This window comes from Prinia subflava, chromosome 2 (assembly GCF_021018805.1).
Source record: "Prinia subflava isolate CZ2003 ecotype Zambia chromosome 2, Cam_Psub_1.2, whole genome shotgun sequence".
NCBI classification, from domain to species: Eukaryota; Metazoa; Chordata; class Aves; order Passeriformes; family Cisticolidae; genus Prinia; species Prinia subflava.
In genome coordinates, this window is record NC_086248.1 from 62792713 (window position 1) to 62820650 (window position 27938).

Consider the following 27938-nt stretch of genomic DNA (forward strand, 5'->3'; position numbering starts at 1 on the left):
TGGAATGGCTGGGAGAAGAAACTTCCTTAATGATTTTCTATTTAATGATTCTTTTTACATGGAAACCTGAAGAGGCTTTCTCAGTTTCATTTTATGCCATGATAGGTCAAAAAATCTTCATCCTTATAGTCCTCTTGGACTTAGCATCATTTCATATTCAATAATGCTTAAGTTAGATTGCAGCTGATAATGTATATTTATGGTTTTACCATTAACAGGGACTGGAAATGCTGATCTGAAGGTTATATAACATTTTTTGAGATTATATTTACTTTATATTCAGTTGCTGTCACTGAATATAAAATTACAAGGACACAATTTTCCACCCAACAAAACAAGAAAGGTACTGGAACATTTTCTAACTGAGGTGTAATAGAAAGTAAAAAAATTTTTTTTTGTCCAAATCTAAATAATTCTGAAACATTTTATTCCCCACCATTTATTATAAATGGTAATGCCACAGTTTCTCAGCTAAAATTGTTTCAAAAAATGGAAAATCAGAATTCCTTTCTAAAACTGCCAAATGAAACTTTTTTACAATTCCCAAAAAAGTGAATAATAGAAATTACTTCAAAATTACTTTTCTTTAGGGCTATCAGCTACTTCACCTGATGTCCTGGAATATTTATCCAACAGAAAAGAATGTAAGTATTTTTTCATTTTAACAGAAATCCAAGTCAACTGCAAATTTCAGTAATTTTGTTATGGAAGGAGCCTATCAAACTTGCTATCGAATTTCTTGGGACTAATTCTCTGGATGATTACATGGGAATTTTTGCTTTTACAGTGAAAAAGTCTTCATTTTGTGGAATTACTATTTCTAGTTAGTGCCAACCTATATCAGGTTTGTTGATGCTACTGGAAATGCCTTTACTTTTCCATTCACATCCTCCTTTGAACCAATTAACCATAGGGGAGTTGGTTCCTTGATTTTCTCATTGTTTGCAGTCAGTGTGATTCTGAAGTCAGGTAGTAAAAAAAGAGACAATGAGTGCTTCATTTAACGCTATCAACATCAATTATACATGAGCTCTGTTTACCTAGGAAAGCTGAATGCTCAGACTTGATCTTAAACTCTGGTCCCAAGAGAACAGGCAGTCATCCTGCCGGGGATAATGATGTTCTATATAAAGCAAGAAGATTTTATCTGTATTTTCCTAGTGCTGTATTGTACAAATTTAAATATCACTCAGGTTCGGGGAGGTTTTTCCACCATATGGAAACACTTGAAGCTGTGCTTAGATTCATAGGCTCTCAATATTATGCCTTAGATTTAATTGGCAATTCCCACCAGCTTAGTGGCAGTTCTGCATTTAAATCTTGTTGTGTTATGCCCAAGAAATGTTTCATGAAAGATTATATGCAGTAAAAGAAAATAAAAACAAAGATAAAAACAAACAAAACAAAACAAAACAAAAACAAAACCAACCAAACAAAAAAACCCACAACAAACCAAGAAAAAAAGAAAAAAAAAGTAAAGGAAAAAAGGCCTTACAATTGAACTCTCTCTATGAGAAAAAAGAAAAAAAAGAAGAAAAATCTAAACCTATTTATTTTGATGCAAAGATGGGAATGGTGCTGTTTTAAATAGTCACAGTCAGAAAGGTAAGCCTTAGGGTCTTTTTGAAGCTAATAAACCATTATAGATGCAGCCATTCACACCCAAGATAAACTTGGTGATAGCTTTTTAGGCTATGAGAGCTGTGTCCTTAAGAAAAGTTTTCTATTTTTCTGCAAATAGCTTCTGGTCAGTTTACATTTCCTCAGCTTGAAACTTACCAGAACATTTATCATGCCTATATACTAATTGAATTAACTGCTCTGCAACAGAACTTGCCAATAGAACAAGGTGTGAGGTACTGTTGCTGCAATAAACTTGGGAAATTCAGAGAGAAATACAATGTTCTTTAAGTTCCTAGTGCCCACACACTCATTGCCTATTAATAATGGATGTAATTCTAAACAAATGTAATGTTTTGAGGAGATTGTTTCCTTAGTAGTAATATTGGGCAGTGTCTGATACAAAGTTAATGTTTGTCTAGCAATGTGTAAAAACAAATATTTTTTGCTCATTTAAGTAGGATACTTACAAATATTGTGATTTTTTTTTTTCAGCTAGACATTATTTTTCTTTATTCATGAAATTTTGAGTATTTTGGAGCTTAACTAAATATTTTCCATTTCTCACTGTGTAAGGAAAATTTCAGGCAGGGTTAGTAAACTCTGAGTGTTCCTGAACATAGATTTCAAAAACTGCAGTGCAGAGCAATGGTAGGGCAGCAGTGGCAGGAGCAGCACAAGGTGAAGCAAAACAAAGAGAAACATTTGAGGTTTATTTATGATTGTAAATGGGAAATAAATGAAGAAGGTTAAAAATAGATAAATTATCTTCCCAGCTGCACAGCAAAGTATTGACAGTGCAGTATAGATACTTTATGTCAAGTATACTTCATTTTCTTCTGTCAAATCTAATCAATCATTTGTCAGTGTCTGTGGTGCTGCATGTCAGAAATTCACACTGAATGCAGATAAATTTACTATGCACAAGAATACCACATATCAAAAATGCACCTACCTAACAAGTTTAGCAACATAATTGAAGGACTGTCCTTCAACTGGAATGAAAGTGACAAACATTAAAAATGCACCAAGACAGAAATAAAAATGCTTGAACTTGCAACTAACAAAACATTATCTGAAAAATGCACTATGTCATCAGGAGAAGCATTTCAGTCATTTTCTGACTGTGTGAGTACTGATCTTGCGGAGTCCTAAGTACAGCCTCACAGAAGTCCCACTGGTAGTCAGGTAGGACTGACTGTATTTGAATGAACACTGTAATTAGAAGTAAATAAACATGGCTGTCATAAGAACACTTCGTCCATCACTGATTTTTGATATAGCTGGTCTGTACAACTGAGGTCTACTCAAAGTTAATGATATCCAACCTGAGATAGGACCCAAGACCTTTGTGAGGACATATACATCCTTTAAAAAAGTACAAGAGAAATTATACACCTAAAATCAGGAATGGAAAGATCAGGTTGCTGAGCAGGAGGCAACTTTTAGCTTTCCTAGATGAAACAGCTCTGAGAAGAAATGTCTGAAACTTTCATCCTTCTGTTCCTGGACCAGTAGTTCCTTTCTGAGTTTAACCCAGTTCTTTGGGTTAAAACTTATCAGAAATGGAATTTTTTCACTTCAGAATGAAAAGCCAAGTCAGGGTTGATTTTGTTACATAAATGAAGAGAAAAACAATAGATGTGCCACGCAGGGCAAGTTTCCCTTCCCATTGATTCCTGTTGGTGCTGGCAATTGGCAGATTAAAGCAATCTGGGTAATTCCCAGGGCAGAGCCCAGAGACTGATCCTTCTTAGGGAGAGGTTCTTCTCTTCCACAGGGGCAGTCACCTTCCCACACACCCCAGTCCTTCTGAGAGGCAGAAGCATGACCCAGCCTACTTTCAGAGTTCGGTGAAAGGCAAAGCACAAAGAGGAACTGTGATCATTTTGTTGCTGTAACAGTTGGTAATTAAAAGTTTAAAAAATAAAAAAATAAAAGTAAAAAAAGGACAATGGCTTTTTAATGTATCTTTAGGAGCCACGCACCCAGGATCCTCCACTCATCCTCTGAAGACAGTCCCTGTTAAGTATTGAATGAGTCTATTTTTAATTGAAACAAAAAATATATACCAGACTAGGTATTTCAGTCTGTGATGGAAAGTAAAATTTTTAACAATGCTTCAAGTGTTCTATTATTGAAATACAGAAAGGTTATTTGATGGCAAGCCCCCCCCCCCCCCCCCAATCTTTCACTACAAACTTGACAAATGGTTAAAAAATAAAGGAATTTTTTGTCTTTCCTGTTCTGACTGAACAATCAGTTTCAGGACATCTGTAGATATGTTGGTTACTTCTTTTTAGTTAATTTAGCAGTGAAAATAATTAAGTAGATATGATGTGTTTTCTCATCTTTCTTTTCTCTCTTACAACCTTTTTTTTCCCCCCCAAGCTTAGGTGATTATTAAATTTAATTTAATTTATTTTTTTTGTTGACTACTACAACTATCACTGCTATAGCTTACTTTATTTTTAAGATGTGCTCCTTTTATAAAGATAAGAGAACACAACAGTATTTTAAATGGTAATGTTAAAATCCACACACTTTCTGTTTTACAAGTGGATCTTTGTCCCTGTTTGGAAAAAGTGCAGAGCTTTCTGAAATGTTTTTTAAATTCCTTGTAGTAGAAAATACTCATGAGTACCAACTGTCTCAGGAAAATAATTTAAAATACATACAATTAAAATTTGAAACTTGAACAATTTGGTATAAAAAAATCTTCCAAAAACAGGTAAAAAGTCTCATTGGAAAATACTTCTACTTCTTCAAAGGAAAAAAGTGACATTGTAAGAAAAATATCTGTATTAAAATGTTACACTTATTTGTTAAAAGAAACAGTAAAATATCAAATAATAATAGTTACCTATCATATAGAGAACAAAGATGTTTTTATTAAGTAACTCTTCTTATTTTTCAAATGAATTTATTTATTTATTTATTCTATATACTTCATAAACAGAAAAATGTTCAGGAAAATTCTTCCATACCAGAAAATACGTAATTCCATTTTTTAATGTCATTCAAATGTAAGAGATACACCATAATTCAAAATCAATCATAGATGTTTTTCTTGTATCTTTATGTTTTCCTCTTGAAATTGAATTTGTAACAATTTATCACAAACACTGCAATAACATGGCATTCTTTTCATTACAAGTTTAATTCATTCTTACATGAAAAATTATTAACTGAAAGTCTGGAATAGAAGTGGTAGGTTGTTTTGTTGTTTTATTTTGTTGGGTTTTTTTTTTCCAAAAGCATATTTTAAGCTGAATTACATAAATTCAGTCAAAATACAATGTTCTATATATTGCTCTGCAGTTCAGTAATGTAACACATGATATTTTGCTTGGGATTTCATGAGGACTGTTATAATGTCCATCAGCTCTGTTTCAGCTAAAGTATGATTTTTATTTCCAGTAAAGAAAACAGGAAGATTAAAATAGAAAAATAAATCAAGATGAATAGATTGTATAGCAGAGTGCCAAGAGAAAAGAAGGGATTACAGTTTTTTGTGCTTTTGAAAGTGACTAGATTACAGAGACTGGCAAACAGAATGATCATTTGCATAGGTATGACATATGATTAGGCCTCAGATGATTTATGTAAGGCCTTGGCAAGCTACAGTGATGAGCATGCTAGAAATACGATAGATGGATGAATGGAAGGTACTCAGTGCAGGGAATGTGAATTGGAAAGTCAATATCAATTTGAAAATCAATCAGCAAGAATAAGACTGCTCACTGTGCACAAAATATTCGGCTAAGGGCTGTCTGTAAAGGCTAGGTGGAATTCCTGAATCCTACAGAAAATATTTCTTCAGCAACATTCAAATGTCTGCACTAGAATATGTGAGATCCAATTGTTTATAGCTCAGAAAATCACAATCATTTTTATACCAGAACCTTCCCTTTCACTGTCAGGAGCCTGCCCTGTCTATGATTTAAAGGAGACTAATTTTCCTTTCAGCAACATGATCAGGGCAGGGTGGTTGTAACACCCTGACCTCTGGCTGAGAACCCCACTGTAAGCCAATCCTTTAGAAAGATGTTTTCGTGGAGACACTTGGCTGCCCTCATCCCTATGCTACTTTGAAAGCCTTAGCAAGAGAAAAAAAGCAAACATTGTTCTTATTAAAAAAAAAATCCTAAATATGTAAAGCACTCTCAAAATACTGCACCTGTTTATACAGAAAACATCTTAAGGGCAGTCATTGTCTCAGTGTTTTTGTGCAGCCTGGTACAATAGGACTACACTGGCTAAAGCATTCAAGATTACTTTTGCTAGAATGCACCCAAAAATATATTAGAGAAGACTGGGGTTAAAAGCCAAGAAGTCTAAACTTAGGAAATGTCAGGACTAATGCTGATAATACTTAATGCAGGATATACATAATTTGTTCATTAAACACTGTACTATTTCCGGCCGTCTCCCAAATATTTTATTGCTTGGAAAAGCTCATGCTCAGCATATGAGAAACAGCTCAGGTTCTCATTCCACTCCCTTTGTTCAGGGTTCAGCACCATGCTTTGTTTACTGCATATGATTTAACTGAGTCTCTGAATACAGAATTATTAATATTCTCATGAGTTTTTCCATAACACTGCTATAGTGTTTGAATGTATCAAAGGAATAATTTATTAATATTCTTGGTATTTTTGTGACATGGAATACAGTTATGCATTTTTAATAGTCAAGCAGGTAAGATCCAGGGGTTTTGGTTTGTTTTTTATTGTTGTCATTTTGAATGCCCAACTGAAGATGGCTTGATTTGTTTCACAACTTGTTGCATCACAGCATTATTTACCCAAAGCGCAAATTGTGTGCAATTGAATAACTGATGTAGGGACATGGTGTTTCTGAAAAACAGATATAAAATTTTTGTGGAGACTAAAAATAATACAATCCTTTGGAAGCTCTAGGTGACTTATTTAACACTGTGTTAGGACTTTCTCATGTAGATGGGGATAAATTAATTTCCTGCGGGCAGTTCTAGCTGTCGAAACCATAAATCATACTTTCTTTCCCTAGAATTCTTGCTTTCTGTTTACACAATAAGTAGTGTAAAGGGAAGAATTCCTATGACAAAATCCTACTCACAGCAATCCTAGAATATCACAGGCAACAGAAGTAAAACACAGGCTGAGGACAAGAAGACGGGAAAATTAAAAAGTATAAATACTCTTTTTCTAAGAGGAGCTTCATGAACTCCAGGATGCAGAAAACAGAATGGAAAAAAGGGAAATTATAAGCTTACAAGGTCCATTATGTTTGTTGTCATAAATGATAAGGAGACAGAAGTGAAATGAGAAGCATGCAAGAAAGAAGTTACTTTCACAGACACTCATAAAAGCAGAACCTTCTTTCTCTTACTGCAAAAACACAAGGAATGCATCCATCTAGCAGTGTTTTTATGCAAAAATTAAAGATTCTTCTCAGGAACTTTGTAGTATTAAACACCTTTACTGCTACAATTATCATTAACTTACTGTCTACACCATGTTGCTGACATTCTTTGCATGTTAAAGAGCAGATACACTCGGATCTGTAGCAACTATTGATTGCAGTGTTGAAAATGTACAAAGAGTAACTAAGTGCGCTGGGGATCACAACCTTATTTACCTTCTGTTCAGAAAGCTAGATACAGCCCCAATCTGAGCAAGAAAATGTAAGCAGTTGACCACACAGCTCAATTTATAACATTAACTATGAAGCTAACATGGTATCAACAGGGAGATATTGTTCAGAGTTCCTTACCTCTTTGGTAGGGAGAAAGCCTCGTCTGGTGCTCCAATTTTAAGATGCATTTGCCATCTTTAATTCATCTTCTGTTTGTATTTCAGACCTTTTCTTAAATCAAACATAAAGGTTTCCAAATGGAAATATCATCTTATTTTCATTGTCATCTTATTTTCATTGATCCTCCCAGACTCCAAGTTTTGGAGTATGATTCGACTTATATCAGTATTATACAGCTTGGGATGCATATGTGTAATGATTTCACCAAAGACAGTGTAATTTCTCCTGAGGCATTACATCAAATTATGTCACCAAAGTCACCTATATCTTACTTAATTTTAGACCAAGTTGCCAAAATTTACAGTTTCCTAAGCTTCAATTTTTTTACTGTAGGTGCTAAAACTACAAAAGTAATCTCTTAAAGAATGCAAAGAGTCTTGATGTAGTTGGACTATGCTAAACTTATAAGCACAGGTAACCAATCCATATGACATAAGATCTTGCCTAAGATCTTGCATGTTTTAGTGCATCTCACTTTCTCTTAAAAGTTCTAAAAGACACAATGTTACCACTGTGCTGGGTATTCTTTAAAGCTGCCTAGGGGCATCAAGCCTTTTGGGAGTTGGTTTACAAAATACTTAGATATTTTTGGAAAATCTAATAATTTTTTTTTTTTTCTCTATAGTGTTCAAATATTGATTATTGCAGTAGGGCATTAAGGTTCTGCTCTCCTACATTTGTAAAGCTTCTAACTCAAGCAGTCATGCTCACTAGCTGATAGTACTAAAATTCCCATGTCAAATAATAGATACAACCAGAATTTGGGCCAAATGTTAGCTTCCTGCCTCTAGGTTATATTTCCCAGACCATCAAAAGGCAGTCTTTATAATGGAGCCCCTGAAAGACATTTTAACAGCTATAATGAAAAAGATGCTTTCTTTAATTAATACATGTGCATAATCTCAAAAATGGCTTAGTTGTTGCTTTCATTAGTCTAATTTTTTCTGGTCATAGTGAACACTGCCTATGTAATTTTCCAATTAAAATTACAATTCTGTGACTGTAATTGAAGCTTTATCTACTGATCCATCAATTCAGTACAGAAAATGATCTGAATGTAACAACTTGATTACATTTTCCTAAATAGCCATCAAGGTTATACATTCTATTCTAAATATATTTGCACAAACCTATGTAAAATGAATTTATTTATTACTTAAAAAAAACCATAAACGAATTACTCAGCAGCACAACACTTCTCAAAAACTAAACTTGTTTCCATCATTAGAATCAGCCCCTCAAAGAGAGCACCATCCATGTAATTTTTTTTCCCTGTTGGCAATACATTGACAAAAAGGGTAAAACTGCTTAGTTTCCCGAACCCATAAATTTTATTAATAAATCCAGCTAGTGCCACTTTTTTACTGTTTTACAGATTATTTTCCTCCTCCAATTTGCTAAAGCTTGGAAAAATTCAAGGATTTAGATTTTTTTTGCAAAACTGGGAGTTGTTGAGCCCTTACACTTACACCTTTATCATTTGATGCCCTAGGTAGCAGAGAAGCCAGAGTGCAGAGAAGCTCATCAGGGCCTTCCTGGTGTCATAAAGCTGAAATAAAGTCTTGGTTGCTTGGGGTTTCCAGTCCAAAATAATAGCCTATTTATTTATTATTTTTCACATACACTTACAAAAGCAGGAAAACATCTTTCCCTCAAATTGTGTTTTGGAGGCTTTCATCAGAAATAACACCTCAAGTGATCTTGGGAACTGCAGAAAAGGAAAGAGGATAATAGATTATGTTATTAGTAGTACTGGTGTTTTGATATGGTCACCTTTCAGCATTCAAGATCTTCTGTCAGATACTATAAATGGATTATTTTTTAAAGAGTATGAGAAGTATGATAGTATGATCATGTATCATATGACAGAAAGAATTCTCTGTGAGAAAGTAAAAGAAGATAGACTGTGAGGGAAACATGAATAAAAATAAGGGGGTTTTGGAAAGCCTGGGTTGGCACACAAAAAAATATGCTTCCACAATCATGGAAGAACAGTGTTTTGTAAAAGTTCATTAGCAAAACAAGGCAAGACAGGAGACAGAAACTATCTATATCTATATCCATCTATATGTGTTTCATTGACCTAAGATATTAGATGTACCTAAATATGATTTTTTATCTATACATGTGTTTATGATATAGGTGAGAAACATAGATAAGAACAATAACCAGCAAAATAATAATTAGAAAGGATGAAATTTTGAAAACTGATAAGGAAATGTAAGGATACTAGAATAATTCTTTGACTGAGATAACCATGTTAAAGCAATATTCATTCCAAGCTAGGTATGACAAAATCATTACTAGGAGTTATTCAATAAATGAAAAAGAGAATGTATTAATTATAAGTACTCCTGCTTGGAATACCAACAAGAAAATGAAACATGAAACATGAAGGATAAACTAGCTCTGCAGTGACAGCAAAATGTCAGGGACTGTCTATAATTAATTCACAAAGAGCCAAGTGAGGAAAGGGGGTGAGGTTATGGTTCCAAACTCAGGAAAATGGTAATACTGAACAAGATACTGCTGAAAAACTGAGGCTTCTTGTTGTTTCCAGAGATCCTTTCAGAGTAACTTAAAACTGCTGTCCTACTCCAGTCAAGTTAAATTCTCATCTTTGTGGCAGCAACAGAGCCTGGTTCCTGCTGAGAGGACCTGATGCCTTTATCTTGTCTCCCTGTGAGATAGTGACTTCATTTCTCAGAAAAAAAAAAAAGAGAGTATATTTTACATTTTAGGATATAAAAGTGATGGAAAATCACAGCACTTCATGCTGCTAAACTTCAAGCATCATCTACCATGAATAAATATATTCAATTAAGATAATATTCAAGAGTCCTTAAAAATTGGCTGAGGAAATGTCTGCTTCTCTGACGTTCATTTTAATAAATCTCCAAACAAGAAAATTCCAGCAGTTTGAAGAATTGTTAATCTGCCATAGTCAGTAGCTGGTAAGGCTTATATCAGTCCTAAGCAATAGTGGAAATGCTAATATAAAATTCAATGGTAAGAAATTCAGTGCTAGGAATACAATTAATGCTAGCCAAAATAATTTTACGTAACTTAGATCTAGTCAAATAAATCTGATACTAGTGTTTGATGAATAAAAAATTTGTCCAGAAAAAGTAAAAGGGCAGGTATTTTGTACTCTGACCATGATAGGCATAGAATACAGTGTGACCCAGAACTCTGATTAACACTACAAACTAACAGATCACATCAGAAAATCCAAAGGGTGGATCTCAAAAGAGTATGTGTCAATAGGGAACAAGCACTATGTTTTCCAGTGGAACTCCACAAATATTAGGTTATTTGACATCCAACCTTTATGCAGCATACCTAGAAACGGTTCAGAAAAAAGAAACGGAAATCATGGATAAAATTCATGGATGTTGAACAGATTGGAGCAATTAGTAATAAAGATGAAGGTGCAGAAATAGGGTGACTTCTGAGTAAAATGGGACCATTTACTTCTGGCCAGATTCAACAGAATCAAATAAGAAGTCAAATGTCTTGTAGCAAGCCGTGCAGGAAATTTATACAGAAGACAGAGCTGTCTAGTAAAAATCAAGACTCCAGAGAGGAAATAAGAGCCATAGTGGACAAACAACTCAATGACTCTTGTCAGTGAGATGCTGTGGCAAAAAGTCTAATAGGAAGAGCAGAAGAAAGACACTGAAATTTTTCTTGTAAGATTTAGAGAGGTTTTAATATTGGAATGCCATTCACAATTCCTGTGTTCCCACTTCTTGAAATAATGCTGCAAAACTGAACCATTTGCACAGAATTCAGCAAAGTGCCACAAAAAACCCGACTGTGAATGGTGCAATTCTTCAAGCTTTTGCAAAGCAGGCTTCAGTGCTTGTAAGAAGAAGAGGTAGATATTGCTTACAACATACAGCTATATTTCCATGGGAAAAAAATAACACGGATTATCAGGTTCCTTAACAGGTAAAGGCATGTGCTTTTCTTGTATCCAGAGTTAGTACTAGAAGCTGAAACCAGCAATTCAAATAAGAAACGAGGCAAAATATTTAATAGCTGTTTTTGGAATCATAGTCACTCTAAGAAGGAAATGTCTTGCTATAGATAACTTCTGTCTTGGTTCAGTTCCATCTATTTTCTTTCTTTTTCTTCTTCATAGTTTGCTTGGAATGTTCACTCTGAGCAGATATTGAAGTTGTTCTTTATTGAAGTAATAGACACCAAAGTCACCTAAAAAGTCAAATACAACTAATCTTTAAGGTAAACTTCTGTACTTCATATAAATGCTGGAGCTGATAGTGACAAACAAAATCAACAAGCAGTTTTAAAAAATATTGAAAGACAACAACATGTGAAATCTTAACAGAATTAATTGAGCAGAGAAATACTTGCTGAATGTTTTGGAATAGGAAGTAGGTGAAAATATCAGTCTTTTATTCATTTCTGTTGAAAAGGTAAGAAAAAGCATTTCTTTACTACTACTGATTGCTTTAAAACTCCTTGAAAAAATCCCTAAAATTTCCTTTCCAAGAAGTAGCAATTACACAGATTGATCACCCTCATATCCTGCAAATGTTTAATTTCAGGTTACAAATCGTACTGCAATATTGACTGTGACTTCTTACAACAATAGCTCACTAGAAATGACTCCTCAAAAAACATCATCATATGCCTTAGCATAGAAATTTTTTCCATCAGACAGGTAGTCCTTATTGATGTGTTTGCTAGTAAAAATACCAAAATCTGTCCCAGTTTTGGAGACATTATGTAGAGTTACAGAGTATGCTGAGTTGGAAAGGACCCATCAGGATGACTGAGTCCAACCCCTGCCCCTGCACAGGACATCCAACAGTCACACCATGTGCCCAGGAGCATTGTCCAAATGTTCCTTGAACTCCCACAGGCCTGGGGCCATGACCACTTCCCTGGGGAGCCTGTTCCAATGCCCAGTCACCCTCTAGGTGAAGAACCTTTTCCTGATACTCAGTGTAAATCTCACCTGACTCAACTTCATGCTGTTGCCTCGAGTCCTATCGCTGGTCACAAGAGTGAAGAGATCAATGTCTGTCCCTCCTTTTTCCCACACAAGGAAGCTGCAGACTGCAATGAGGTTTCCCCTAAGTCTCCTCTTCTCCAAGCTGGACAAATCAAGTGACCTCAGCTACTCCTCATACGGCTTCCTCTCAAAGCACTTCACCATCTTCTTGGCCCTCCTTTGGACACTCTCCAATAGGTTAATGTCTTTTCTGCAGCACTCGAGGTGAGGCGGCCTCAGCTCAGAGCAAAGCAGTAAAACCCCCTCCCTTGCCCAGCTGGTGATGCTGTGCCTGATGCCCCCCCAAGGACAGGGTTGGCCCTTCTGGCTGCCAGGATTCAGATTCAGCTTGCCACTGACCAGGACCTCCAGGTCCCCGTCCATGGCACTGCTTTCCAACATCTCATTCCACAGTCTGTCTGTACATCCAGGGTTGCCCTATCCCAGGTTCAGAATCCAACTCTTACCCTTCTTAAAATTAAAACAGTTGGTCACTGCCCATGTCTCTAATTTGTCAAGACCTCTCTTCTTCTGGTACCTCATCTTCTGAAAAGCTTACATTCTCTTATATTTTTGGTCTTACCTTTAAACATTGACTCCTCAGAAATTTCTGACAACAATGAAGATACCAGTGCTTTTTATGAGAGCAAAGCCACACCAGATTAGGATAAAGGGAGTTGGAGAATTTTCCAAATCAATATGTCCACCAGTCCACTTGTCCAGCAGTATCAGTCTTCCAGTTTCAGTCTTTAGTTGGAGTTGGAGTAAATTATCTTACATTCCATATATTATTTCTGCTCATATTGAGCCTCTCATCTCAAAAGTTTTGTAATGAGAGGAATTAGACTTGTGGGAAACTGAAGCTGTAGAACTCAGAATCTCATTTAATTTATGAATAGAAGCTACTTGTGTTCCTTTCCTTTGTATTATTAAATACTAGAAACTATTCTTTGTCCCAGAATGCCTTATCTGTGTGGTTTTGGTTTGGGCTTTTTTGAAGACTGTGACATGTATGATTTCTGAGAACTTCAGAATAGGATGCACCTTGAAACCAGAATTAACATTAATCAGAATTAACATACTTTCCTGTGTTATTTTCATTACAAATTGCATTTGAAACCCATTCTCAAAAATTTTCAGAACAAAAGAATTATCACTATAAGCCTATAACAAATTATTTGTCCACAAGGATGGTGTTTTAGGCTTTTTTTTTTTTTTTCTTTTTTTTTTTTTCTTTCCACTTGTACATGCTTCCTAGAAAATATATGCTGGCTCTTTCCCATTTAGTGTCTGTTGTCCTACATTTTTTGGCCTGTGTTTGACATGACAAGCAGCAATTGAATGAGGCATAATTATAAAGGATTCTATGTCTTTTGTTTAAAATAGAATTATTTGCATGACAATGTATCCTGGAGAAGTAGAAACAGAACTAGGACAAGCCTGAGCTTAAAAAGGCTGCTGCTTGGTGTCTGCTTTAGGATGACCTGAATCACTCTTCATGTTCTGACACACATAAAGATCAGAGGCACCATTCAATTGACAACAGTATTTGATATGGGGATGAGAGTGATAACACAGGATTTAAGAAAGTTTCATAGCTCTGTGGTTGTGGGATTTGGATGGCTATTGGGATAACGGGGACTGCTTCTATTGGCACTAGATGACAATGCCTAAGGAACTGAGCTGAGCCCTAGATGCCTGTTAATTCTGTTAACTGAAGGTCAACCACTTACTGCACATGTGTATCCTTACCAAAAGATGCCTACATTTAGGATTCTTAATTTGGAAATCAATACCAATTCAAATCACTATTACCCCGAACTACCAGTCTGTTTAGAATAAATGTGTAAAGATAAAATGTTTTTGATACATAGTAATTTCTTCACTGAGTCCCAAAATGTTTTCTGTATGGAGTAGGGATTGGGAAGCAGACAGAAGATTGACTGTGTGAGTTTTATCTTTAGGTAAAATCTTATCCAGGTCTTGCAGCCCTTTGACTGAGCTCTTGATGAAAAAAGAAAACCTCCTGGAGTAAGGCCATAGTGAGCATTTGCATGAGAATATTTTGGAAAGAAAATCTGTCTCCAGAGAGAGTCAGACCTGATGCAGAAGGCATGCCTTGGTTTTAATATTCTCCCCAACCAAATAGTAAGTATTTGCTTCTATATCTGAACAAGAGTGTTTTAGTGAAATTCTTGCACAAAAAGAAACCAAACCAAACCAAAAATCCCAGGAGTCCCCAACCCACCCCAAAAAACATTCACTACATTTTGTTCTAAGAAATTCCATTCTTTTTTTTTTTTTTTTTTTTTTTTTTTTTTTTTTAATATATATCTGGAAGATATCAGTGTAAGCCAAGTTTAAGGGAAAACTTCTCCTGGTCCAAAATTAATACTTTTAGTTTGGCAAAACAGCAAATGAAAACAGTTTTACAATGACAGACTTTACAGTAAAAGAACTATATGGTCCTCAGTACATATATGTACTTCACAAAAAGAGTGAAATAAATCAAAAGCTATTGAGAATTTGAATGGAAATGAAATTTCATTTTTATAAATCTGTTTCAGTTGAAGGGTACTATAGAAAGAGAAACAGAATCAGTTGTGTCACACAATTCTTTATTTCATGTTTCTTCTTGAAATATCAACTCCTCGAGTTGTGAATTTGTGAAAATGGCTACTATCTTTAACTCAGCATCACACCCATTACAAAAATAGAAGACTGGTCAGAACTGACCACTAACTAAGCTGCTGTTATTGAAGAGAATGGTTTGAAAGCCTTCTAGCAGTTGTGACACTGCAATTGTCAAAAAATAAGAGTATAAAACATACTGTGACTGCTGAAGACTCAGACCTAAAGTGATACACCCAGATATTAGAGAAATTGTGCTTAAGACTTGCAATGTTGGGCTTTTAATAGTGTTTTCTGTGGACTTAATAATTCTAAATGAATTAATTAGGTGTATAACAGAGCAATTAGCAGAAATCTAGTTGAAAATAGTGAAAATTCTTTATAGCGCTACACTGGGAAAATGTACACACATATTCAAAAGTAATTTCTAAATATATTCCAGTTACTTTTGTTAATGCAAATTTCAGAATAATTAGACATTGCTAATAGACTCTTTAGTGAATACTTTATGTATTAAGCACTTTGGAGTGTTTAAAGCCTCCTTTATTGAAATTTTGTCCTTCTAGAGGAGAACCAAGTCTCACAGTATGAAGTGGATTTTAAAGTGAGATATAAGAATGTGACACTTTAAGTTTAAATAGTAGTGAAGATAGCATAACAATTTTAGATAACTCTGCTCTGCTCAATATTCATTAGAAATAAATGTAAACTTTGCATTATTTGTCTCTTTTTTCAGCAAGGTCATAATGAACAGAATCAAACGTTTTACAGCATTAAAAATAGAAAAGGCAGAAGAAGTTTTGAGCTGTATGTTCAGAGTAGCAAAAAGCAAAGGATGCGACGTATTAATTTTTCAGAAAACATATTTCTACTGTAACTAACCTAGCACAATATGCACACAAAATGACTTGAGATGTCAGATCTGTGGCAGTAGCACTTCCGAGGAATCATTAGTCAGGATAGCTGTATTTTTATTAAAATATTAGCTTGAATGCATCTGTGAAAACTATAAAATAAAGTTAATATTCTGGAAGTTCTAAAAAAAACCCTAGACCTAATGTCTAGTTTCTAGTAATTTAGGAATACCAGCATAAGAAACAGATGGCAAAATAGCTCAATATACTTCAGAAAATATTCTGTTACCATTAAAAGCTACACCTGCTGAAATGTGTGATCTTACTTTAAATGTAGAAAAGCATTAATAGGAATGTACAGCAGTGTGGTTATGTCTCTTAATTGGTATACCCTAGTGGAAACAAACATGCTAATTAAGACATCATCCTGATTATAAGAGCCTGATAGGAATACACAGTGCTAGGAGAGACTAGTTTCTATTTCAGCAATGGCTTTAAAAATAATCATAGTTGGATGATTGAAATATTTATATTATATAAGTGTAAGTGACTCACTATAGGACTCAGAATGAGCATGAAGGGAAAAGGATTGAAGGAGAGATATTTGTGGCACAGAACAGTTTCAACTTCAATCTCCTCTATAGAGAATTGTGGACAATACCAAATAGTAACTTTGATTTGACTAGGTTTGTCATTTTTCTTCTCATTAGTAATTGAAATTCATTGCATTCAATAATTGCATTCTGAACTAATTTCATTTAAGGCTTTACTTTAATCCATGTGCCAATCTAGAAACTGATTTTAAAGGTCTTGTTCAAAGCTCCTGCTGCAACATTAATCTGGAATGCTTGATTCAAATTCTTCTAGTTCTCCTTTAGAGGTTTGAAATAGCTTTCAATTTAATTTGCCTCCATACTCAAATAGAATCCAGTTCCACTTTCACTTTTAGCTGGCTGATCCTTTCAGACTCAAAGTAGCTGCTGGGTACAGCCAAATGAGAGAGGCATCAAAGCTTCCAGACCTCTGGTCATTAAACACAGCAGATTCAGGTAACAAAATAGATGGTTGGATCCTTGGAACATTCCAGTCTGTTTTTGACTCCAAAGAAAGAGAGGTAGAAAGAAATAAAATGCAATTGGAAGTAGGCAATAGGGATAGAAACCATATAGAATATGGAATAAGGACTGGAATAGAGCATAACTTCACATGGTGGGTTAGGAACTGCATTTGGAGGTATGCTTGCTCCTAGAAGAAAAAGGAAAAAGAGTCAAACAAAGATTAAAGTTATTGCTAAATTCTAAATACAATCTATTAAACTCAGTATTTTGTAGGAAGTTGAACATATTACTACAAATTCACTCTTAAACTTAGATAGAACCTCGAGAAAGGGGAAGTTTCTGCAATACTGGTAACAATAGTAATCACCTGGTATTAAAAAAATCCCAGCATCTAGCATAACATAGCACTTCTGATAACAGTTTTATTCCTCATTGTATGTAGAAGAAAATAAGAACATGGCTGCTTAAGCCTTTCCTCTGCTACGGGTCAAAAAAAAAATACAGTAATTGCATTTATATCCAAAATGTCACAAAACTCTTAGCACTTAGCATTGTGGTCATGAGCAACAGAATTGCTCATTACCTGCAAAAAAATACACATGTTCCTTTTTTTCAAGTAGAATTAATGGAATAAAGCTCTAAGAATCCTACCACTTTTCTTTGGCAGGTCCTTTCTCGTCTCACTGCAGCTGATCCCTGTGCTTTAAAACTATGTGCCTCAACCTTCACCTCAAAGCATTCCTGAACTGTAGGAAATCTGCTCAGTGCAGCCTGAGCCTTTGAGGATCTGCTGGAAGCTGCTTTTTCAAGATTGAAGGAATAGTTTACCATAAAATGAGATCTGAGTCTTTATATTTTTATCTAATTCATCTGGTATTTCTGTCTAAGTTAAGGGTTGTGGAAGTGGGTCAAAATAAAAATAGAATTTTACTGTTTGCATATCAGGATTGGCATATAGAATACAAGATAAAGTAGGTATGAAATTGCAGGGATATGGCCTTACTCTCTACTTGAGTAAAAGGGTAAATGATCTCTGAGCACAAAATAATTGTTGAATAGCCAGAATTAAAGAGACACAAGAAAGAAAAATGCAGAACCAAACAATCTTCCTTGCTACCCTTATTTTGTAATTGTATATAATACCTGAAGAAGTCCATAGTAGCTCTAAGGTTCCTTTTCTGAACTTTAGGTGTAGGTCTTCCTGTCAATTTTTTGCATGTTTTACTTAAAAGGTATTCAGAACACCAAGTGATCAGATTCCTGCCGTCCTTCTTAACCTGGTTTGTGAATACTTGACCTTACAGCATATCAATACACGTGCATTTGTCTCTCTCTAAAGCATACACATATGTCTGTATGTGTGTGTAAATTCATATGAAAATATAGCAAGTTGGAGCTCTCAGCAGTTAATGAATGACACCTACAATTTAGGAATACTGAACCAGACAGTGCAGGAAAAAGTCCTGCAAGTGCATCTGTGCTGATGGCTTGTGCATTTCATTGCAGTCTATTGCAATGCAAAATGTCTGACTCATTCAGCACACCTAAAAGGCAGCACCACCATGAGAGCACCCCAGACTTTTGATACACGTGTGGACAGCAGGACAACAGTACACTTGCTGTAATAAGAAAACTCATTGAAAGGACTCCTTGTACAACTGAGTGACGGCATTGGAATTTTCAGTGTTCACAAGTAATTAGAAAACAGCTGTGAAGGAAAATCAATTGTTCCTGGTCATCAGTGGCTTGTTTTCCAGAACTAGAATAAAGAATGCAATATGATATCATTGAAAAGAGCAACTAATTGTTTCTTATTTGTTTACTCTTTTAATATTCCTCTGCTTATTTGTGCTAGGTATCTTTCAGTTGCTTCAGGACCATTTTAAAAATTCTTTGATTCTCCTAATTATATTGCAATGCTGTCTAGTCATAAAAATACCTTTTTACAGAGTTCTTTAGGGTGATGGCTTGTGATTTATGAAGAGTTGAACAAATGCTTATAAATTACTCTTTGATAGTTTCATAACAGAAGCCTTACTAAATGAAAAAAGCTGAAGCCCATCAATGAAATTGCAGACTTATTAATATTAATAAGTATTTGACCCACGAGAGGCCTGAAGTCTTCAGAGTCTTTGTCCTGATCTTTGAAGTGCTTTTGAGATACACCTGTATTCTAATATAATAATTTTCTTTTTGTTGACATTACCATGAAAAGAGTAGGAGTTAAAGGAGTTGTGTCTGCCATAGAGTGCAACTAACAGACTCTAGGAAGAACCTTTGCAATCCAAATCACTAGATCAAATTTTGATTGTGGCAGGAAAATATGACTTTTAAGCTATTATCATTTGTATTATGCCAGCATTGTTAATATTGATTTAGTCTTACACGGTGACAGAAATTGAAATGCCAGGAGTGATAGCCATGCTGAAGCGTTTTGAGCATGTAAAATGGTGCAGTATTCGATTAAATCACCCTTGATTCATTTGTTTACCTTGTGCTGCTCTGTAAATTTAATCTCTCATTACATGATTTGGGTCCTAATTTACACAGGATTTGAAGCAGGAAAGCAAAGCTCACGTATTTGCAGCAATATTCCCTGTGACCTCTTGTTAGTGAGAGGGAACGTTCCCTCAGAGTGAGAGATGCCCACGTGAGCGTGTGTTGCAGGAACCCGTACAGCTATTGAGGGAAAAACCATCCCTGCTCTCATTGTGTGCTTGCAGAGCACTCAGCCCACAGAGGCCCTGATCAATAGTTTGAATGCTGAGGAATTGCTGCCATGCAGCTGACTATGGAGGCAGCCCTGCTAGCAGCTCTTGGGAGCTGTTCAGGAGCGATTCTGTGCCTGCTGCACCGCGCTGCTGCTGGAGAGGCTCCTGCTCTGGCAGGGCTGGCAGCTGCCGGTGCCCGGGCACCACGGCTCTGCATGCTGACATCCAGCTGCACACTGTAAAACTCTGCTCGCCTCTGGAGGGTGAGCAGAGGCACAGACTCCTGCAGCAAGCATGTATTAATCACACTCCTAAGCCTTCTTCCTCAGTCCTCAGGGCTGCTGTGCCTTCAGCCTCTAAGTCAGATGCCAGGGGTGCAGACCTGGGCCTACATTCTGCTGCCGTTCTTAAATGAACTTGTTCATTAAATGGTTGTAAGGAAAATTCTGCTAAACACAGACACTCTGAGGAAGATATTTAACTGCAAAGCTGTTAAAAACACCTTGCAGAATAATAATAATGAGCTTCAGCGCCCATATTTCTTCTTGAAAAAGGCATACTTCACAACTTCCAAATGAGCCTGCCAGAAAATTTTCTATTCACAGCTTTGGGCTTCATATAGGAAATTATATTGCAACAGCATTCATTTAAATGGAGTATATTCCTCTGGAATTTTGGGATAGCAAAATCTAGAGTTTAGTATCCAGACAAAACCATAAAGTACTTTCAGCGTATTAGTGAGGACATATATACTGCCATCTGTAAGTTTCTACCTAGGAATTTTAAGAGACTATCTTTCCTTGGCAGGATTCACAGAAATCAATGAAATAAATCTGGAGCACTATCTATTAATTTACTCAGAATAGTGGTACCAACTTTAGACAGCACATTAAACACTGACAGTGGAGTTACTTTTTGGATAAAACTCTAAATGTCAACTCTTCTACTTACAGCAATTTTACATGTCTGGCCATTCTGTAACTGTGATGTTACTGTAATTTACACCAGCATCGATGAAATGAAAATAAAGGTCAAATATTTTCACAGATTGAGTAACTTATTTCCCTGTGGCAGCTTCTTTGTCTGGCAAAGAAGGAGAGAGAGCAAGGGTTGCATCATCTGGCAGATCAGCAACACCTCTTTAAGATGTTGTCCCCCTGTTTCTGTTTCCTGAAAATAAACAAGCAAATAAACAAAAATAAATGAAGTAGTGCCATCACAACTGGCAGGCTTGATGAGGAAGTCTCTATAAAGGGGTCAAACAGTAAAGCTGATGGGTGAAGAAACACACAGAAAAAGCTATTTTACCTTTAGGCAGCTGTTGAAATTGAAAGTTGGTTTTGAGGCAGCAGTGTGGCAGGGAAGGTGATGGAGCTGCCCACACATCTGCCCTTATGACCAAAAAACTTTTATAAACACTGAACTTGCAAGAAATTTTTTTTCAAACTGGAAACTGAGCAGAAAAAAAAATTATAAATGATTGAAAAGGGCTATTTCAAATGCTTATATGACATCAAGGAGTTTACCTGATACGAAAACTATTGACTAGCCTGAAGTTTAAAAACCCAGAAACAGCATAATTTGTGAGAATAGTGGCTTTGGAAGTGTGAACAGGTGATGAGCAGTTACAGAAAGTGTATTTCATCTGCAGAATTTGAAAGAAAATTTATTAAGACAGTGTTTTGCAATGAAAAGAAATCCTGTAGAATACATTTGCCAGAGAAGAAGGTAAAGAATAAACATTGCCCTAGTGGCATGTAGTGAGAGGTGCAAAGAAGGGACAGAGATGAAGCAGGTATAATATAGGATGAAGCATTTAGAATTGTAAGAGCAGAAAAGGGAGGATCTAGGAAACAACAGAAGAAATTACTTGGATACATGAAAATTTGGATGGGATAGATAAGAGGAAGGCTATTGATGCAAGCAAAGATTTTAAATGAAATACAGGATTTTCCTTGATCTGTACATTCCACAGCACTGCTTTACTTCTAACATTAGCACACCTAATGTATCTAACTAAAAAAGACATGCTGCTGTTTGTCACACAGTTAGTAGTGCAGGGGGAGGGATGCTAATGGCTGAGCAACAAAGTTTGAAAAATAATGACATTCCAGGACAGGCATCCAGCCCCAGACTCCTCCAGGTTCACCCACGCTAACTTTTCCTTCTTTCTGGGTGTTTTTGACCTCTGAGGCTTTTGCAGGTGACAGTAGTAAGATCCCAGAAGGCACGGGGGGGCATTGAAATTCCCTGCAAGCTTTGAATGTCTCCATTGATCGGTGTGTCAGTCCACGATGCTGTCATACACAGATGTTACACAACAGCAGCAGCAGGTTGCACAGCTCTAAAAATATTTGGATTTAATTAAAAAAAAAAAAAAGGTAAATGTTTTAAGCTCTTTATTTAATGCCCCAGCTTCCTCTCTGGTATAAAACAGTAGCTGTTGTAGCTAGAAAGTGGCTTATTCTTTTTGGAGACTACGATTGATTCACACAGAATTTGAAAGGGAAAATTTAAAAGGGAAAAAAAGGAACAGAAAACATGGCATCTGAAAAATAGTGTAGACAGAAGAAGAAAAGGGAAAGCAGACACTTGAGAAATTTTTCAAGCATGATTCTTTGTCTTCTTGAACTCTGATTTAAAGGTTGCTTAGCAACAGTGGCAGTAACAGCTGGGACACCCTTGATCTTGTTGTGTAAACTATTAAAAATAGGTGATGGAAAGTAGCACCATGGAAACAATGACAATTCTGAAGCAGGTGTCTGCAGTAGTGCTTTTCAGCTTAATGTCAGAGGTGCAAATTAAAAAAAAATATTTCTTCCTTTAATCTGAATTTTTAGAAAGAAAGAAATCTTTATATTCAAAAAATTAAGACTGAAGATTACATTATCCCATTCTGTGGCACTGACTCCCGATTATTGCTTTATACGTTTTCTTGCCAGAACCTTCAGAGGATCTTCATTTCCAGAGACTGAGGTAATTTCACTCCAGTGAATTACTGAAGCAGTCCTTCAGCAAGGGTCATAACTGGTATTTACAATATTAACCTCTGCTATGAAAGGATCATAACCCTGATTGCAGTTGGACAGTTCAGGTAAAGCCTCACCCAGAATTACTATTATTAAAATCATAATCTGAAAATTCTTACCTTATATGGGGCTAATAATCATAGCTAGGATTAATAAATGTAGACAATTGGACTCAGCAACCCTCATTCTGAAAACATTTAGAGACCCAGGGTCAAGTTTTCCTTAATATGACTAGTAAATCTGTGGCATGCAAAAGAGGAACAATTCTCAGAAAAAGTAATTATCTGCCCTTTGAAACAGCTTCCTTTTAGGGCTCTTTAATTCAATATCCATGTTACAGCAGACAAACTTCCTTTAAAAACATGGGACAGTATCTTTTATTAGACTAAGGATATTGAATGTGAATAAAACACTCTGCATTATTAGTGAGATTTTTGCACCATTAAGCTAAAATATTGCAAAAGAGACAAAATACTCCTAACCCATGGGATAATTGTATTTTACATTTTCTTTATTTTTTCTGTATTTGGAACGAGACATAAATAGAGCGGAATACTCAGAAAAGCTTAGGGGTCTATGTCATTTAGACATCTTTTTCCTTATTCCATCATGGGTGTTCCTGCATTCTGATTCACTAATAATCACCAATTGCACAACTGAAACAAAGAACTATATGGGAAAAAAGCATAAAGAATTGTTCAATAAAACCAGCTGTGAATCTAAATAACAACTACTTTGGGTCATTCTGACTAACCAAAGCATCTCCATCTCATTACGTCAATACCTTTAAAGAATTCAGTTTAATTGTTTAATGCTTCTTTCTTTCCTTTGAGTAACTTTCCTGCTGCTGACCTTGGTACTTTGCTAAAGCAGCATCTTCTATCTGTATTGCTTTTGCTTATCTTGGAAGAGAGAAATTAGGTACTAGAATGCATAATTTTGATATTATATTGTAAGGCACTGTACTATTTTTAGAAGATATCCTACGCTGAGGCAGGACAGAGCTGACAAGCAATGTCATTGCTTCCTAGGAATTAAATTCTTTTGCAACCTGGGTATAAAGGAAATAGTGGGCATAAACCTTACACTTTTTGGTTTACAGCAAATTTCACAGGAACCTTTACCACTATCTTGCTTGGATGGGCATTTCTACAGTACCATGGAATGCTTTGGTTTGGAAGAGAACTTAAGGATTCAGTTCCAACCCTCCTGTCATGGGTAGGGATACCACACACCTGGATCAGGTTGCTCATGGTATAGGGTAGCATGAAAGTTACAGACTGTTTCTTCTAATCTACTTTAGTCTTACCTACTTCCATACATTGCTAGGCAGAACAATTACAGGCACAGGCACATTCAAATAGTCAAACTGACACTGGTCTGTATTTGAAAGAACATAGGAGCAATAAACCTTTGTGCTCAGCACCCATTTCTTCAAAGACTCTTCTGTAGTGTGCAAGCATGATGTACTATCCACGCAGACAGACTTGTCTTCCTGACCTCCATGAATTAAACTAAGTGCCAGAACTGGCTTCATGGAAGCCTGTTCTTTCCAATAGTTTCACAGGAGATATTCTACAATAATCCAGCAATATTGAATTATTTATTTTGCTCAAATTGTTTTGTGAAATAATGTATTTGATTTCATTTGCCCTGCCCTGTATAGAAAGCAGCCTGTCCTCCTCTGCAATTTAGATGAATGAGGAGTTGTACAAAAATCTAGGATTTATTTTCAGTGTTCTGTCATTTAGATCTAATTAATAGCAGCCAATTCACAAAGAAAGCTACTTTAAAAAGTTTGATTGAGGAATTTAGGTAATGGGACTTATTTTAATTTGTGGCATATGCAAAGGTTGGGATGACATCTACAATACGGGGGAGTGAAAAAGAGAATTTTAATTTTTAACCTGAGTTTTACTCCAATCCGTAAAATCATCTGAAGTCAGTGAAATCATCTAAGGAATAAAATAGCATAATTGGCTCTAATACTGCTACAGATTAAGACAACTTTTCAAGGTCTTTATCCGGTACTGAGAAAGGGTAATGGAAATTGTTAAATATTCATTTAAGTATTTTGGGGAGAATAAAATTTATGTGACTCATGTATGTCTTCAAGTATTTCTTACACCAAATCATTCCTGAAGTTATGCCAGAAAAATGTCAGTTTAAAGGCTTTAGAATGTCAAGGTGCTACAAGTTGCCTTTACTACTTGCTAATGTCCTAACTTTTTGAGGTTCCTGAATTTCTGTATGCACAGAAATATTTTACTCAAAAAACAGCCAGAGCCATTAGGGTAGGATATCACAGGCATTGAACTCCATTTTACAGGATGATTGTTAGTTAGCAAAATATTTTAACACTCCACCACTAGCATACCAAAGCACTAGAAATTTCTAAATATGAAGGAGTAATTCTCCAGATTATTTGTTTTACCAAAGGAAAGTTTTCAACTGAAATTTTCTCACAAATATGTCCTCTTCATTGGAGGAATTTGAGGAATATATCCAAGGGAGAGATAATCTCAGAGTTTCTATTATTAGCTAAATATTTCTTTAGATTTTTTGTACTATTTACTAACGCTGTGTTTTTCTGGGAATTCATATTTTAGACAGATAATTTTCCATAGCTTTTTATATGCCTCTAAAAACCTGGTTTCTTCCTTTTTCCTTATCTGCCACTTGCATAAAATGCCCATGTGTTTAGGAGTCAAAAATTTTCTGGGGTCAGTACAAGATTACTAATGAAACTTTCTGGGAATTTAGGGCCATCATGGATCTCCTGTGGTCTCTACCAATCCCTTCTAAACACAAGGTATGCCTGACTTCTAGAAACATATTAAAAAGTCCTACCAGAAAAACATATTTCATTGAACAAGGTTTTCTTTATTTGAAGGAGCTCAGGAGAACAACTAAAGCTACAGAGGTCCATCATGCTGTTCAATGTACTGCTGTGATGGTCTGTGATATTCAGTACAGGGAAAATAAGAGCAGTGAAATCCAAGGCTACCTGTTGGGGCTGAAACATCCTCTAACTGATCACTTTGTCCAGCAGAAGAGCTGCCTGGAGGCTTTTCAGGTGGATTCTGAGACTTGAAACTTTAGCTTAGCTATTCTTTTCTGTGTTTGTATAACATGAAGGATTATGTCCTTGATTTAACAAGGGGAATCCCACTGAAGCTGCCTTCTGAAAATGAAATAAATCTAAAATAGTCACAGTATACATGATATTAAGAATCTTCCCATATGACTCCTCCACTTTGCCAGTGCTCATCATCTTTTTATCTGTCTTGTATTGCTAAAATTGATCACTGACATGAAACTGATTGGGAATGAGGAGTCTTAGAAAGGGGCACCAGTCATGTTGTCATCCAGAAAATCCCATATCTTTACCTTATCCCACTGGGCAGTGTGGGAAGCAGCAGGGCAGGGGCTGCTCGGGTGCTGGAGGGTTAGATAAGGCTGTAGGACTGACTTGTCTTGGAATATTGTTGCCTCGGGTTTCTGTGGGTTTTGGAGGTCAGCCTAGAGTTGTGGAACAGACTGGTGGCCAAACCCCAGCCAAGGCTGAAGTGGCATCTCCGTGCCACAAGGGGAGGGCAGCTGAAGGTAGGGCTGGTTCCACAACACTTGTGGGTACACTCTGGGCCCTGATGTCTTTCTCTTCTGTCAGGAGGGAAACATCTCATCAACATTTCAGTCCCCATCCTCCACTCCCTCTCTTCCAGCCTCTCTGTCTATATTTGCCGAATTCAGCATTTTCAGGATCTTTGTGTGAGACTGTTTTCTGTACATGCTAGCAAATAAACATATGGAGCAGCCCAACAGCCCATGCTCTTGCTGAGTTCACTGCCTGCTGGGTGGTATAATGAACTACCAAATAAACTGTTTGCCAGCAATATTTTGAGATTAATGCTTTAAAAAATTAAGCTTAAGGACAGTAATGAAAGAGTTGAAAACTGGACTAAACATATTCCATACTTCTCAGACAAGATGTATTTTATTCCTGCTATGTCTTGACAAGTATCTTCCCATCAGGACTGCAGTTTGCAGTGTAGAAATTAATCAGATGTTCAAGATAATTAAAAACACATTTCTAAGTGCTGTTGGGAATGAGAGATGTGGAATGAAGGGACAAGTTCTTAAATGGTCTTAGAGACAATGATTTTACAGTTCAGTTCCCCTGAGCATCCCCATTAAAATGAATCTTAAAGTTACTTTCAATCTCTTTGCAGATTTACAGTATCAGCAAAACAATTATGGACACTTTTCTCAAATGGAATGCACATTAAAAGATTGGGGATTTGGGTATTTTGTTTCTTTTTTTTTCTTTTCCTCAGTAGCAGCATTTAAGACAGGTGAGTGAAAAAAAATATTCCCAAGGAAAAAAAGAGGACAGAGGAAAATAAAAAGAGTTTAATGACGATGTATTAAACATCTAGACACAAACATGCACAGTGAAAAGTCATTTTCAAGAGGAAAATTGGGACTGCCTAAAAGCAGCAAGCCTAAGTCAAAAGACTGCAGAAATACATCTGTGACCTGATACCTGTGAGCATGTGAAGTGTCCAAGAGACCTTTGATGAGATGGAGATGGCTGGCCCTTCACATTTGCACAATTTATGGAAATGGTAAACCTACCATGGGATTTGCTGAGAACTTCACCCCATCCTCCCAAAAGATAAGAGGCATTTCCGTTGCTCTCTCCTTCTCTTATGTTTTCCCAGTGGAACAAGCTGTTGGAAATGTTAGGATTTGTTTCCAAAAACCTTCCAAAATTCATGTGACTATTTTAGGAAAAAATCCATCCCTTGATATTTTTTCACTGAGAAGATTATGCCTTTTTAGTACTCTGAAATCAAAATATATGCCTTTGTGATTAGCCCAAGAAAGGAAAAAAGAAGTGATCTTTCAAACCAGAGGAGCAAATTATGCTTTCAGTAACATTATGCCATTTTTGCCACATTACATATTTATTGAAAAGATTACTTATTTTTCTGCTCGGGTATTTTACTATTATTATTACTACTATTATTTATTTTATTTTTAGAATATCTTGCTCTTTTCAAGGCTCATTGTCCCTTCTGGCAGTGAAACTACATAACACTGAGTATGTGTGACACCACACTAATTTCCATAGCGGAGGATTAGGCTATTACAAATATGGGATTAGGCCCACTTGAAGGATCAAAGCAAAAAGAGAAGTGGGATGTGAA